Source organism: Heterocephalus glaber, unplaced genomic scaffold, assembly GCF_053883595.1.
Source record: "Heterocephalus glaber isolate CG9 unplaced genomic scaffold, H.glaber_assembly_v1.0 deba00001613, whole genome shotgun sequence".
NCBI lineage: Eukaryota > Metazoa > Chordata > Mammalia > Rodentia > Bathyergidae > Heterocephalus > Heterocephalus glaber.
In genome coordinates, this window is record NW_028258384.1 from 26,752,669 (window position 1) to 26,769,502 (window position 16,834).

The following is a 16,834-nucleotide window of genomic DNA, read 5'->3' on the forward strand; positions in this document are numbered from 1 at the left end:
CTGGGACATTTCAATGTTCAATGTTTGGGAAGATAAATTTAGAAAATATTGAGAATTAGAAACAAGTCTCACAGAACCACACATTAAATTGTAAGAATCACATATTTACCACCTTTTCAGGGCTCAATGCCTTCCAACTCTGTCTTTAAATAAACTCTGCCATAAATAGGGATAAACTTGAGTCATTTGCAGGAAAATGGATGTACCTTGAGACTACACTGTTAAGTGAAGTAACTCAGACACAGAAGATTAAATATCACATGGTTTCTCATATATGAGAAACTCTATATATACGTAATATAAATATATATATATATATCATGAAATTAAAGATAATAGGAAAAAAGAGAGAAAAAAAGTATTGTAATCCAGTATGGACAATGTATCTAAAAGTGTCTACATGTGTCTTACTACAAGTGTCTTACATGCTTTATATGTTCTTTGTCCTATTAGTCTGGTTTTCAATCTGTATACATGATAACTGTATATAAGGTATCATAAATAAATAATTGTATTGTAATGTATCATAAATAAATAAATCTCATGCTGGTAAATAAAATGGGGGTGCAGGGGAGGAGGAAAAAATAATTGAAATGTGTTATGTACATGTGCCAATTCCCTACAGTGAATGTAATCATTATGTACTCCAAACATGTACTAATAAAAGTCAAAACTTTTTTTAATTAAGAAAATAAAACTAATCAAAGACTACACAACTAGCACTCAGCTATGGCTTTTCCATAAAGTTCATAATCCAGTAACTACTTCATATCTAAAAACCTAAGGGTGACTTGATGTCAAAAGCCTAATTTGTGGCATCTTATATTAATTTTGAGTTGCTCACTTCCCTGTTGCATGGCAACTTTCTCCAGCCTCTTACTGACTTTGACAAATGCCTAAAATGCTTCAGGAAATCTGATAATATACACCCCTCTTCCTGGTACAGCACCCTTCCTATCACCAAGAAGCGCAGCATTTTAATATTTCCACTTTTAAACTTTAGAAATTTCTATCCAAGATCTTTATACTAAAAAAAAAAAAGGAAGAGGAATCACTTCCAAGTAGATCAAAATTGTCATCAGGAATGCAATCTCAGAGCAAAACTCAGCAAAAGGAAAGCTGTGAGAGAATTAGGCCTGAGGCAACTTTGCACCTGTAGGGTGACAAACTGTGCATGCTTAGTTGAGGCCCAGGAGAGTCAAAAGAATGCCAATTCCTCAAATGGTAATGTCATTCATTAATTAAGTTAACAAATATCATTATATGCCTATAATGTGCCAGGTACTTTTCTGGTGCTGGGGTCTACCAGTAAATACAACAGACAGTAATTCATGTTCACATGAACTTTATGTTGTGGGGGGAGGGAAAATCATAAGCAAGAAAAATGTAACAAGGTAGGGAAGGAACATAAAAAATGTTGAGAGGAGTTGCAAATTTAAGGAGGGTGGACAGGGAGTGCTTCATTACAAAGGTAACATTTAAGTACAAACTCCTAACTGTGGGTTTTCAAGTGTCTCAGGATGGTGACTTCTGTACTTTAATCCTAATATCACTATACCCCAATCCCTTGAAAGCATGGTATTCCCAATTCCTAGCACAAATGTTTGTTAGTCTCTTATATTTAAGACAAAGGGAGCTCCAAAACCCAGACCTGCCCCTTATAGAGGTGATAACCTAGGTAGAAAAACAAGTGAAAGTTGTGTTAAGGGCTTTATTGAGTTGTAAAAAAGTGCTTGAAGACAGTATATCCATTTTTCCCTTCTATTCTCTTAAAGAGGGATTGAAGGGAGGGGAGGGGATTGAGGAAAAAAAGAAGAATCAAGATGTATTATGTACAGGTACAAATTCCCTATGATGAATGTGATCATTATGTATATCTAAAGTGTACCAATAAAATTAACAAAAAATAAAATAAAATAAAATGTTAAAAGACACAGTATAACTAGTAGTTCTGCTTAGAAACAGAAGTCTGTGTTCAGTAAGTTTTTCCCAAAGAAGTGACTTTAGAGCTAAATCCTGAACAATGAATAGGAATTAATCTTGGGGTAGGGAGTATTGGTGGCAATTTAGCTTTTCAGGAAAAAAAAAAAAAAAAAAGAAGAGTTTGAGCAAAGTCCCAAAGCTGGGATTGGGGAGGACATTTTCTTCTTGACTCTCCTGGCCTAAGGTACTCCATCCTTCTCATGATAAAACAAGCACACCATTACCTCAGGCTCTTGGGCCTGACTGTTGGGAAGTTCTTATCACCTGGCACACACTCATTTCTCCACTAACCAACAGGAGAGGAAGAAGTTGAGTCAGATGCACATCCCTAGAATCCAGGCACACAATCCTAAAATCCAGGTTTACCCTCTCCTACCTTAGGAACAATAACCACTGAGCTGAGAGACCAGGAGATTTGATTTCATCCACGTACACTCAAGGTGTGAGCTTATAGTAGCAATATAGTAAATGCCCCTAAATTGGAAATTAAGTAGGTTAGGCATCAATGCAATAAGTGGTCCAAAGTCTCCCAGTGCGTCTAAGATAGAATTAGTGACCAAGACTTATGCTTCAGCTTAGAAGGGAAGTTTTTAATCAATCCTCACCCATGAGCTATTAGTGTTTCTAATGTCCAAGACAGGAGAGGAACACAGCTCTGGCCCCTGGTTCCCATTTGAGTGTGATTTGGGGTAAGGCATTTAACTTCTCAGAGTCTTCCTTTAGTCATAACACTGCACCTAGCACATAGAGTTATCTTGAGGATTGTATGAGATAATTATATACAGAACTTATCACCATATGTGGCTTAATGGATTCCAACAATCATTATTAGTAGCAGCTTTTAAAAGGAAATGCTCATAGTATCAACCAGAATGCTACATACACTTTCAGAACAATCGCCCCAGAAAGCCTCCAAGCTCCATTCCACTGTTCTTAGTCTGAATCACCTGAAATAGTGTTACCAGAAATGTTCACCCCCTACCAAAAAGGAGCTTCATAAAGCCAAGTTGGCAGGCTTTTGCTACTAGGATTTCCAGCAAGTGTTTAAACACACACAGAAAACTTCATTAGAGCCACAACTCTGCATTAAACATTGCTTTCTCTACAGTGAAGTAAACTCTGTAGGTCATTAACCCCTTAATAGTCAGGGATTTATTATGAGAAGTGGGGGTGGGAAGCTGAAAGAGCAGAGAAAAAGCCAGTTAAAAACAGGAGGTCTGGGATGTACTGAAGACTGATTTCTGCCACAAATGTATAGGGTCTAGGGTCAACCCTGACAAAAGTGGTATTCTGGAATGTTACGTCCACTGGTCCTGAAGAAGCAGAGTATGGGAGAGAAAAACGGTTGCTTAATTAGAAACATTATTCTTTTAAGCCACCAGAATTCTAACCAAATGATTTCACCACCAGAAACCCCATCTCACCCAACGTTATTGACTGGGGGAATACCTTTTCTATCCCTTTACAAATAATCACAGGAGAAAAGCATTCCGTGCCACTTCTGCGGACCCTCCTCCAGCAGCAAATTCCCACAGCCCACTTGAAGGGAGGCAAGAAGTTTAGTACCAGAGCACACAGCTGGGTTTCCAGCCCTAAGCGTGAAGAGAAGCCCAAAGAGGCTGAACTCAGGGCCAACCAGTTTCCAATTCTGTGGCATATGGCCAGGAAAACGACGCCTTCATGGCTGGACACTGGGAGAAGTACTCACAAAAAGGTAACTGGACGTCTTTGAGGGTGTAGTTCGCTCTAGGAACTCGGCCCCACCCCTGGTCCCAGTGCCAGCTCTCAGAAGGGCCCCTAGTCAGTGGGAAAATCCAGAGCACTTGGCGCCAGGGATGACAGGCAGGAGGTAGCCCCCAAAAGGGACATGGTCTACGTTGGCTTGGGTGGGCGAAGGAACCGACCAGAAGAAGCCCAAAAGTGACAGAAAGGGACTGTCCCAAACAGACTGCAGTCAAAGCGTTGGGGGTGCGGTCCAGAGAAGCGGATAGGGCAGAGAGGACAGGTGGTCAGCTAGGGAAAAGGAAAAACACGAAAAGCGAAGAGTGGGTAAAGAAGTACGCGGATCCCAGAGGTAGTTGGTGGTAGGGGCGCTTCGGTAGCGAAAAGGGGCTGGGAGCTCAGAAAGAGTTGGGAACCGAGGGCCAGGAACGGCCACTGGCTAAAGACCTACCTGTGACCTGCAACAAGTTGCCTTAAGAGGACTAGATGTCCCAGGGCCGGATTCAAAGGAGGGTCTCCAGCTCTGGGAAGACAGCAACCCCGCTCCAACTGCTGGCCCTGCTCACCCTCCCGGGAGGCGGAAAAGCTGCAACTTTCCCTGGAACTAGGAGGAGCTTGTCTCTTAAAGGGACCGCACAGCCCTAAGGAGACTTCTGGGAGCCAAAGTTTTAAGGTACTAGAGGAATGTCCTCTGAGTTAGAAAAGGAGCTTGGAAACTGGGGATAGGGGTGTAAGACTAGATTCGCCCCCCTTTTAGTTGCATCTGTGGTCACTAGGAAAATCATCTACCTGTTCAGATGAGCCAAGAGTTGCCAATAAGAAAATGAGCGTTTAAACTATATAATTTGGGAAGACAAAACAAGAACCATTCTGACTCTTTGTCTTTCAGCTTTTTATGGCAAAGTGTGTCTAAAATAGAAACATTTTGAGGACCATAACGTATAATAGATAATGTGAAATAGGAAGAAAAGGTCCAAACGGAAAGGGGTAGTAGAGAGGAGGTGTGGGGGAAAGGAAAGAAGGGAAAGAAAAAAATAAGAAAAGAAGGAAAAAACGGAAACAAAGTTCTTGTAAATAGGGAGGGGTGGAGGGGTGTAAGGGAGGGCAGGGGAGTGGGAAAAAACAAGAACCAAGATATATCATGTACAGGTACAAAATCCCAATGATGAATGCAATCATAATGTATACCTAAAATGTACTAATAAACTTAATGAATAAAAAATAAATAAATAAAGTAAAATAGAAACATTTTGGACAAAGGACATAGATAAAATTTATACATTCACACTAAAGGACACAACTGGTTAAAATATTCAACTCATTACTAATCAAAGAAGAGCAAATTAGAACAATAATGGGATTCTTTGGCAAACAGTTTTGTGATGTTTTTTCTAATAACATGTAATGATGACAAAGTGAACACTAAACAAGGTCTCTCATAATTGCTGATAAGGGTGTATGTTGGTTAAAAGCACTTTTAGGAAGCATGTGAGCAATATATAGCTGACTTCAAAAGGTTTTTTATTTATCTAGTAATTACAGATCTCCCTCTTGCTCTTTCTCCCTCCTGCTTTGCATTAGCTATTAAATATACTCAAATCAAATCTCTGTCATCCGTCATCAGCAATTGAATATAATCAAGTCTCTACCATATTAAAAAAATACATCCTGCCTACACAGGAGTTCCCTCTCCAGCTCCTCTTTATGAACAAATTTGTTGAAAGTGTATTTTAGAGTTGTGTTTCCAACTTCCTTTCCCTTCTCATTCATGTCTCAGCTCTCAGCAATCTGGCTTTCTTTCTTGGTGAAACTGCTTAAGAAGATACAAAACTAATGAACTCCGTGGCAATAAATGTCTGCACAAATAAATAAATGGAGCATTGACAAGCTTTATGTTGCTTGAGCTCTCCTACATTTAATATTGTCAATTATTTCCTCCTCGAAATTCTTCCTAGGGCATTTATGACATCAAAATAGCTTTTCTTTTTTACTTATTATTTTAATTAGTACAAGTTTGCAGTACACAATGGTTACATACATTGTGGGGACTTGATAGGTATACATAAAACAACTTAATTCTTTTTACATCCACTTCCCCTGTCTTCCCTCCCACCTCCCTCTACCTCATGGTCACCTTCACATTTGACAAAGATCTATCTCCCTGTTTCCTATTATCTATCTTTTCTTTCGCTCTTTAAATTATTTATATTTTGTGTTTCTCATATAAGAGAAACCATGCAATATTTAAGATTGTGTCTGATTTATTTCACTTAAAATTATGGTTTCAAGGTGAATCTTTTTCTACAAGTAACTCAAATTTATCCTTTATAGCAAAGTAGTATGCCACTCTGTATAAAAGCCACATTATCTGTATCCATCTGTTGATGAATGTATAAGCTGCTTCTGAAATTTAGCTATTATGACTTCTGTTGCTATAAACATGGTTATGCATGTATCATTATACAATGATGTCTTTAACTATTCTGGAAGGATATCTAGAATAACTGGGAGAAACTGAATTTCCGGTTTTAATTTTTTTTGGTTTTTTGTACCAGGGATCGAACTCAGGACCTTGAGCTTGCGAGGCAGGCATGGTGCCACTGAGCTAAATCCCTGGCCCGGTTTTAATTTTTTGAGGAATCTCTATACTGATTTTCATAGTGGTTGTACTAGTTTACATTCTCACCAACAATACATAAGGGTTCCTTTTTACCCAGAGCCTCACCAACATTTCTTATCATGTGATTTCTTGATGACAACAATTCTTTCTAGAGTAAGATGGAATCTCGGTGTTGTTTAAATTTGCATTTCTCTAATGGCCAGAGATGTTGAAAATTTTTTCATGTATTTATTGTCCATTTGTGTTCTTTTGCTGAGAAGTGTCTATTCATTTCAGTTACCAATTTTTTGATGGGGTCTTTCATTTTGAGGGGCCTAATTTTTATGAGTTTTTTATACATTCTAGATATTTGTCCTCTGTCCAAGAAATAGCTGCCAAAATTGTTTTTTCATTCTATATTTTATATCTTCACTCTTTTGGTTGTTTCCTTTGCTACGCAGAAGCTTTATAATTTGATATGACCCCATTTGTTAATTTTGGTATTGTGCAATTGGGATTCTGTTCAGAAAGTCCTTGCCTATCACTGTGTCTTCAAGAGTTTGACGTATTCTATCTCTCAGCAGATTAAATGTTTCTGTTTTAACATTTAAATCTTTGATCCATTTTTATTTTAGTTTAGTGCATGGTGAGAGACATTGGTCTCTTACAGTAGATGCCAATGAAAAGCTAGCTGAGCTAAAAAAAAAAAATGATACAAACCACAAATGACCAGTGTAGCAAAGAATTACAGTTCATGCAGAGGTATCAAACAGAAACCTAGGAGATAAATTTTCTATTGAAATTATGGGCAAAAGAAATGACCAATGTGAGGACAGAGTGTCAGAGCTAGAAGACATAGTTGATTCAGGTGACCATATACTCAGGGATACCTTAAAAAGAATAAGAGAACATGGAAAATGGATCTAACAGCTGCTAGATGATGCAAAGAAGACTAATCTCAGATTAACTGAAATTACTTAAAAATCAGAAGACAGCATGAAGGCATAAAAAATAGCAGAAAACTTCCAAACACTCCAAAAGAATTTAACATACGGATAAGCAAGGGATACAGACCCCCACATACCCATGATCAGAAAAGAATTTCTCCATGACACATCAGAGTCAAACTCTCAGAAGTCCAACACAAGGACAGAATCTTAAAAGCTTTTATAGAAAAGCAACAAAACACTTATAAAAGTAAGCCTGTTAGAATTATAGTAAGTCCCTGACTTACAACATTCAAGTTTTGAACTTTCACAGATATGAAAGGATTTCACATTTGGTTTTGGGTTTTTTTTGTTGTTTTTTTGTTTTTTTTGGTACCGGAGATCAAACTCAGGTCCTTGTGCTTGTGCAGCACATTTGGTTTTTTTAATGCTTTACATTGTATATTTGTGTCAAAGGTGTGTAAGAGTCACTTTATCAGACTTATGAAAGAATCCAATTTACGAACACTCTCCCAGAATGGTCAGGGACTTACTGTACAGCAGACTTCTCTACACAAACCTTAAAAATCAGGAGAGCTTGGAGTGAAGTGTTTCAATCCCTAAAAGAAAACAACTTCTAATCCAGAATAGTATATCCTGCAAAACTACCTTTCAAAATCAATGAAGAAATAAAATCTTTCCATGACAAAGAAGACCTTAAGAAATCACCAGCACCAAACCAGTACTCTAAAAATGAAGCCAACAATGCTAAAATGAATAGCGGAATAAATACACCAGGTGGTGAGCAGTTAAGCAGGAGGGAAAAATCAGCAACTGGAAAATAATGCAATAACAGGAATAAATCAATACTTTCAAAAATAACTCTCAAAGTGAATAGTCCAACTCCCCAATCAAAAGACACAGATTGGCAAATTGGATCAAAGAATGGAACCCAAAGTTATGCTGTATACAGATCTCTGATTATACATATCTAGCCTGCCTCAGAATGAATGGAAAGCCAATCTGCAGTTTGCTTATATAGGAATGTCAGACTGACTGTACAGCCATACTTGAAAATGCTTCGGTGGTGGCAACTTTACTTGAATGAATTTTTCATCTTGATTGACTCACAGTGATGTATAGTTCATTTCTAAAACTAGTGGCTAACTTTGGTAGGAAATGTTTGCATTTGGACACTAAAATAATGAACTTCTGTGTGCATTTTTCTATGCTTTAATTTTTTAACAGTCTCATTTCACTTTCATGAGATGTTTGGTTTGTTTGTAAAATCTAAGGGTGGTTATAAATACTATAAAGTATTGTAATGTTATGAATGCAGGTTATTTGAAAGCTGTATATTATTTTATCATTCCTGATAACGCTATGTGAGTGTTTTAAATAAAATTTATATTTATTTAATGCATAAAACGTTATGCTGTATACAAGATATACATTCAGTTCAAAAGGAATTTATGGAAAACACTATTCCATGGAACAAGGGCCCCAAAACAAGCAGGAGTAGCTATTGTAACATCAGACAAAGAGGACTTCAAGCCAAAACTGACCAGAAGAAACGAAGAAGGTTACCAAATATTATTGAAGGGCACAGCTCAACAGGAAGAGATAACAATTTTAAATATATATGAACTGAACACTGGTGCACCCAAATTCATAAAACAACCATTACTTGACATAAAAAAATCAGGTAGACATCAACCCCATTATAATGGGGGACCTAAATATCCCACTGTGGTAGTTAATTTTGAGTCAGCTTGAGTAAGAAATGCCCAGCTATTTGAATTAGTGTATTTCTAGATGTGGCTGAAAGAATTTACTGAAGATAGAAGACCTGCCCTTGGTGTGAGTGGCACCAGCCAATAGGCTTATACCCTGAATGGAATAAAAAGGGAAATGAAGAAGGACTTCTCACTGCTGTTTCTTTGGAGGAGCTACAATCTTCACCTTTGCCTTGGATGTCTGTCTCCTAGCTTCCAGCATAGACTCTTCAGCCTTCTAGTGAAGACCTTTCAGCTTCCTGATATAGACTTGCACAGGACTCTACAGTGAGCTCCAGGCCATTGAATTTTGACTGGATCTTTTAGATCTCCAGAGCACAGACAGCCCTTTTGCACTCTTCCACATTTGACTCCGCAGGTGGCTATTGTAAACTTACCTTGTAAATCCTTATATATTTATATATTTTATATTCAATGTTTCTCTAGTGAACACTGACTGATATACCCACTGTTACAAACAGATCAACTAGAAAAAAATGCAACCAAGAAATATCAGAGTTGAATGAATGAATGTGTCCTAAGAAAAAGAGATGTATGGGGCTGGGCTTGGACGAAGGCGGAACTTCACTGTCAAAAGCAATTGGCTTTCTGAGATAAATGCTTAGCTGCCTAGGTCCCCAGTCACGCCCAATCAGCCCGCTGCAGACAGGCAGGTCTGTGCACGCCCTACCAAGGTCCTGAGTCACGCGGAAGACACCAAATCACCCCGCTGCAGACAGGCAGGTCTGCCCACACCCTGCCAAGGTCCCCAGTCCCGCGGAACACACGCCGAATCAGCCCGCTTCAGACAGGCAGGTCTGTGCATGCCCTACCAAGGTCCTGAGTCACGCGGAAGACACCAAATCACCCCACTGCAGACAGGCAGCCACCTGATTCCACATTACCAAGGCACAGAGGACACCAGACCACCAGACCAAGGTACTGAGTCCCACTGTTCCCGGCCCAGAGGTAGGGGCTTCTGAGTGGTCGTCCCACTGCTCCTGGTCCAGAGGAAGGGGCTTCCCAGTCACCATCCCTCCCTCTGCTCCCAACCCAGAGGAAAGGGCTTTTGGGACACCTTCTGTCCCGCTGCTCCTGGCCCAGAGGAAGGGGCTTCCGGGCCACCATCCCTCCCACCGCTCCCGGCCCAGACGGAGGGGCTTCTGAGCCACCATCCCACTGCTCCTGGTCCAGAGGAAGGGGTTTCCCGGCCACCATCCCTCCGGCTGCTCCCAGCCCACAGGAAAGGGCTTTTGGGTCACCATCCCTACCACTGCTCCCGGACCCTGTCCCACCTCACCCAGCTCAGAGGAGGTAATCCATGCAGGCGCTAACAGCCCCCCGCCCCAGTCGAAATGAGAAAACATGTAAATAAGTCTCAAAACCAGACTTCCAGATCACCTACAGCAACCCCAAAGGGAAATGAGATGGAACACTCTGATACTCAACCACCTGGACCCACTGAACTGGCAACAAAAGGGGATCTGGAAAAAATGAAATCAGAAATAATTTCTCAGATAACAGGAGAAATTGTGCCCTTAGTGCAAAACATGATTAATAAATCTAGAGAGGAGCTGAGGAACATGATGGAATCCCAACATAAGAAACAAATCCATAAAACAGATGCAAATAGATTTCCAGGACATGAAAAACTCCACTGAAAGTCTACACAGCAGAATGAGCCAGTGTGAGGACAGAATTTCAGATATAGAAGATAAGATTGCAATTAGTGACCAGGAAAAGAAAAATGGCTTCAAAATTATAAGGGAACATGAGAAATCAATCCAGCAGCTGCTAGATGATGCAAAAAAGAATAACATAAGTCTGATTGGGCTCAATGAAGAAACAGGAGAGGGTGCAGATGACATAAAACATCTCTTCACAGAAATAATGGCAGAAAACTTCCCAAGCAGGGGAAAAGAGCTTGACATACAGATAAGTGAGGCATATAGGACTCCAAATAACCTTGATCAAAAAAAATCTACACATAGGCATATAATTGTTAAGATTCCAGAAACACAACAGAAGAACAAAGATCTCCAAGCAGTCAGAGGAAAGAAACAAATCACATACAAAGAAAAGCCCATCAGAATCACAGCTGACTTCTCAACACAAACCATCAAGGCAAGAAGAGCTTGGAGTGACATATTCTAAGCCCTAAAAGAAAACAGCCTCCAACCCAGACTGATGTACCCTACAAAACTATCTTTCAAAATGGATGGAGAAATAACATACTTTCATGACAAAGAGCACCTTAGGAACTTTGTGAATACCAAATCAGCAATCCAAAGAATTTTACACAATATCCTAGGAACAGACATTGAGGATCACACCCCCAGGAAGCAAAGCATAATGAACCCATCTGGCATGACAAGAAATTAAATGTAAAGGGGGAGAGCCCAACAAAAAGAAAAAGTCATGGCAATGACAAGTCAATATGTTTCAGTTATAACCATCAATGTTAATGGTCTCAATTCACCAATCAAAAGAAATAGACTGGCAGAATGGGTCAAGAAGCAAAATCCAACAATATGCTGCATACAAGAAACACACTTAATTCAAAAGGAAACTCATAGACTGAAAGTTACAGGGTGGAAAACAATACTGCATGCGACAGGAACCCGAAAAAAAGCAGGAGTAGCTATCCTCTTTGCAGATCAAGTTGATTTCAAACCAACACTAATTAAGAGAGATGAAGAAGGACACTACATCCCCATGAAGAGAACAGGCCAAGAGGAAGAGATGACAATCATAAATATCTATGCACCAAACACTAGTGCACCCAACTATATAAAACAAATACTAACGGACATGAAAAGCCATATATGCACTAATACAATTGTAGTAGGGGACCTCAACACCTCACTGTCACAAATAGATAGATCAACTAGACTAAAATTAAGTAATGAAATACTAGAACTCAATCAAACTCTTGAACAAATGAACTTAACAGATGTTCACAGAGTCTTCCACCCCACAAAATCAGAATACACATTCTTCTCAGCTGCACATGGGTCATTCTCCAAAATAGACCACATACTCACACATAGAACATGTTTAAGTAAGTGCAAAGGAATTGAAGTTATCCCCTGTATATTATCAGACCATAGTGTGATGAAATTGGAGATCCATAGCAAAAGAAACTCAAAAAATTTCATAAACGTGTGGAAATTGAACAACACACTTCTGAATAAGCAATGGGTCACAGAGGAAATTAAAGAAGAAATCAGACAGTTCCTTCAATTAAATGACAATGACAATACAACATATTGGAATCTATGGGACACAATGAAAGCAGTCTTAGGAGGGAAATTCATAGCAGTGAATACGCATATTAAGAAAACAGAACAAGCCCAATTAAACAACCTGATGCTGAACCTCAAGCTTCTAGAAAAAGAAGAGCAGGACAACCCCAAAGCTCATACAAGGGAAGGCTCATACAAGGGAAGAAATTATAAAGATCAGAGGAGAAATCAATGCAATGGAGACTAAGAGAATGATACAAAAAATCAATGAAGCCAAGAGTTGGTTCTTTGAAAGAATCAACAAAATTGATAAACCTTTAGTCAACCTTGTCAGAAAAAGAAAAGAAAAGGCCCAAATCCCTGCAATTAGGAATGAAAAGGGTGAAACTACAACAGACCCAGCAGAAATCCAGAGGATCATCAATACCTACTTCCAGAACCTATACGCCAGTAAGATGGACAACACAGAAGAAATGGACAGATTCCTAGATACATATGAATTACCAAAGTTGAATGAAGAAGACCTAAAAATTCTAAACAACCCAATATCAAGCAATGAAATTGAAAATGTAATTAAAAACTTATCAACTAAGAAAAGCCCAGGCCCTGATGGCTTCACTGCTGAATTCTACAAGACATTTAGAGAGGAACTGCTGCCACTACTGTTTAAACTCTTCAGTGAAATTGAAAGGGAAGCAATACTCCCAAATTCATTCCTGGAAGCAAGCATCCCCTTGATCCCCAAAGCAGAGAAAGACCCAACTGAAAAAGAGAACTATAGGCCAATCTCACTAATGAACATAGATGCAAGCATCCTTAATAAGATACTGGCAAACAGAATGCAGAAGATCATCAAGAAGATCATACACCCTGATCAAGTGGGATTCATCCCAGGGATGCAGGGATGGTTCAATATACGAAAATCAATTAATGTAATACACTATATCAATAGAGCCAAGGACAAAAACCATATGATTATCTCCATAGATCCAGAAAAGGCATTTGACAAAATCCAACATTCATTTATGATAAAAACCCTACAAAAAATTGGAATAGATGGTCTCTACCTCAAACTGGTAGAAGCCATCTATGAAAAACCAACAGCCAATATCATACTAAATGGTCAAAAACTGAAATCCTTCACACTCAAATCAGGAACAAGACAAGGATGTCCACTATCACCACTCTTGTTCAATATAGTTCTGGAAACATTAGCCACGGCAATTAGACAAGAAAAAGAAGTAAAAGGAATAAAGATAGGAAATGAAGAAGTAAAATTGTCATTATTTGCAGATGACATGATACTCTATATAGAAGACCCCAAGAACTCCACCAAAAGTCTTTTAGACTTAATAACCAAATTCAGTCAAGTAGCTGGTTACAAGGTCAACACACAAAAATCAATGGCTTTGCTCTACACAAATGACAGACTCACTGAGAGAGAAATAGGGCAAATAATTCCTTTCACAATAGCATCCAAAAAACTGAAATACCTAGGAATCATCCTAACAAAAGAAATCAAAGACCTCTTCTCTGAAAACTATGGCACTCTGAAAAGAGAGATTGAAGATGATATCAGAAAATGGACAGACATCCCCTGCTCCTGGATAGGAAGGATTAATATAGTGAAAATGGCCATACTTCCAAAACTGCTATATAGATTTAATGCAATTCCAATTGAGATCCCAGCAGCATACATCATAGACCTCAAGAAAAAAAATCCAAAAATTCATTTGGAGCAAGAAGAGACCCAGAATAGCAAAAGCAATTCTAGGTAACAGAGACATGGCAGGGGGTATGACAATCCCCAACCTGCAACTCTACTACAAAGCTACTGTGATAAAACAGCATGATACTGGCAAAGAAACAGGCTTGAGGACCAGTGGAACAGATTACAAGATGCAGAAAGAATGCCAGACACACTCAGCCATCTCATCTTCGACAAAGGAGCCAAACACCCTCACTGGAGGAAAGATAGCCTCTTTAATACATGGTGCTGGAAAAATTGGGCTTCAACTTGCCAAAGATTAAAACTAGACCTGTATCTCTCACCATGCACTAAACTAAAATCAAAATGGATTAAAGATCTAAATATTCAAATAGAAACTCTGAACCAGTTGGAACAGAGGTTAGGTAGAACCCTTGAAGACATTGGTGTAGGAAAAGATTTTATGAACAAAACCTCAGTTGCCTGTGAACTAGCACAAACAATCAACAAATGGGATCTCTTCTTATTAAAAAGCTTCTGCACAGCAAGAGGAACCACCAGCAGTGTGAAGAGACAATCCACAATGTGGGAAAAAATCTTCACCTGCTCTTCCTCAGACAAAGGTCTACTATCTCGAATCTATAAAGAACTTAAAAAGATCAGACCTCCCAAATTTAAAGACCCAATCCAAAAATGGGCATCTGAAATGAACAGACATTTCTCAGACAAAGAAGTAGAAATAGCAAATAAATACATGAAAAAATGTTCAATGTCACTGGTCATTCAAGAGATGCAAATGAAAACAACGCTGAGATTCCACTTCACTCCAGAAAGAATGGCTGCTATCATGAAATCCACCAATAAGAAATGCTGGCGGGGCTGTGGGGAAAGAGGAACCCTGCTCCACTGCTGGTGGGAGTGTAGACTGGTGCAACCACTGTGGAAATCAGTATGGAGATACCTCAAAGAACTAGGACTGGAAATCCCATTTGACCCTGCTATTCCACTGCTGGGGATCTTCCCCAAAGAATTAAAAGAATCATACCACAGTGATATATGTGCACCCATGTTCATAGCAGCGCAGTTTGTAATAGCTAAAACTTGGAAACAGCCCAAATGCCCATCAACTGGAGACTGGATAAAGAAAATGTGGTTTTTTTATAAAATGGAGCACTACTCAGCCATAAAAAATGAGAAATTAGAGACATTTATAGCTAAGTGGATGCACATTGAGGCAATACTCTTAAGGGAAATAAATAGGACACAGATGTGGAAATACCAAATAGTTTCTCTGGTGTGAGAAACTGAAAGTGTAAATAAGGACTAAATGTATAATAGGTCATGTGAAATAGGAAGAAAAGGGGCAAAGGGGAAGGAAGTGGGAGGGCTAAGGGAAAGGATAGAAGGGAATGGGATTAATATGAGAAAACGGAAAAACAGGAACAAAAGTTTTGTAAATAGGGAGGGCTGGAGGGGTTGAAGGGAGGGCTGGGCAAGGGTGAAAAACAACCAAGAGAGACTATGTAAAGGTGCAAATTTCCAATGATGAATGTCATTATATTGTATACCTAAAATGTACCAATTATTAGAATGAATAATCAATAATGTAAAATAGGAATAAAAGGTCCAAAGGTGTAGGGGTAGTGGGAGGCACAGGGGAAAGGAAAGAAGGGAAAGGAAAAAATGCTGAGAAATGGAAAAAATGGAAATAAAGTCTTTGTAAATAGGGAAGGGTAGAGGGCGTGAAGGGAGGGCTAGGAATGGGGAAAAAATAAGAACCAAGATGCATTATATAAAGGTACAATTCCCAATGAGAAATGTAATTGTGTTGTACACCTACAATGTACCAATAAAAGAATTTAATACAAAAAAAAGAGATGCATGCAATGTTTTTGTTCAACTATGTTAATTTTGCTACTTAGATTAATAAAATAGGAACAAAAGAATGACTCAATGGTTAATTATAGCATAATCTTACAGTGGAATATTATGTAGACAATCAAACTGATATTTACATCTAGTTTATAGTAACAGGGAAATAATTATGTTGCAATATTAATTGAAAGGATACAATATTTAATATAAATTTATGACCTCAACAGTTAATGGAAATGGGATATGCATGGAAAAATTTTGAAAGAAATATGCAAAATATTAATAGGGAATATCTGTAAGTGGCAAAACTAAATGAATTTTTTATTTTTCTCTTATTTTCCTGTAGTTTTCAATTTTCTTATAATAAGCAGTATGGATTTATATTCAAAGTCTTTTTAAAAATGTTTAAAAGAGAGCCGAGGATTTAGCTCAGTGGTTCCGGCACCTGCCTTGCAAGTGCAAGGTCCTGAGTTTGATCCCTGGTACCAAAAAAAAAAAATCTTTAAAAGGGAAAAATCATCATTTTAGCAGACAAAACAATAAAACTCTAGGTCCCAGGTTCTGCAGCCTAGAAAAGTCAGTTTTCTTCCATATTTTAGCCTTTCAGTACCTTGCCTCCATTCTGAAGTGTGAAAAAGCCACTTCAAAAAGGAAATCTTTTTTTTCTGTGTATCTCTACCAACTCAGCCCTTGGGAGATATGATTCTGCTCAGTCCTGAACTTTGAATCCATTCCACCATCACCATCACCTCCCACCCCCAAAAAAACCTGGCTTGGGTGACTCCATTGCAGGTGGCACTTGGCAGGAGCTGAAAATATCTTCAGCCAAAAGTAATATCAGGAAGCATTTTGCCCAATCTCCTTATCCTTCAGCAAAACTTTTAAATTTTTTCTTCTTTCTGTGGGTGGAGTTTCTCACTTTCCAAGGTCACCTTCACTAAAGAGAATGTAAGGATCTGATCCCTCTCCTCCAAGAGAATCTCACTGACCTAGCTGCAAAT

General features: G+C 38.8%; 1 protein-coding gene across 4 annotated transcripts in view; it reads right to left on the reverse strand.

Moving 5' to 3' along the window:
* Sytl4 (synaptotagmin like 4) overlaps positions 1 to 4,294 on the reverse strand; it is a 68,992-nt gene extending 64,698 nt beyond the window's left edge. For 2 of the 4 annotated variants that reach the window (XM_021250461.2, XM_004872587.3), the window contains exon 1: positions 4,157 to 4,294. The gene's annotated coding sequence lies outside the window, so the exon portion shown is untranslated. The remainder of the gene's footprint in view (positions 1 to 4,156) is intronic. The other 2 variants (XM_021250460.2, XM_087196655.1) reach the window with 2 other exon arrangements.
* Between the last annotated feature and the right edge of the window lie 12,540 nt (positions 4,295 to 16,834).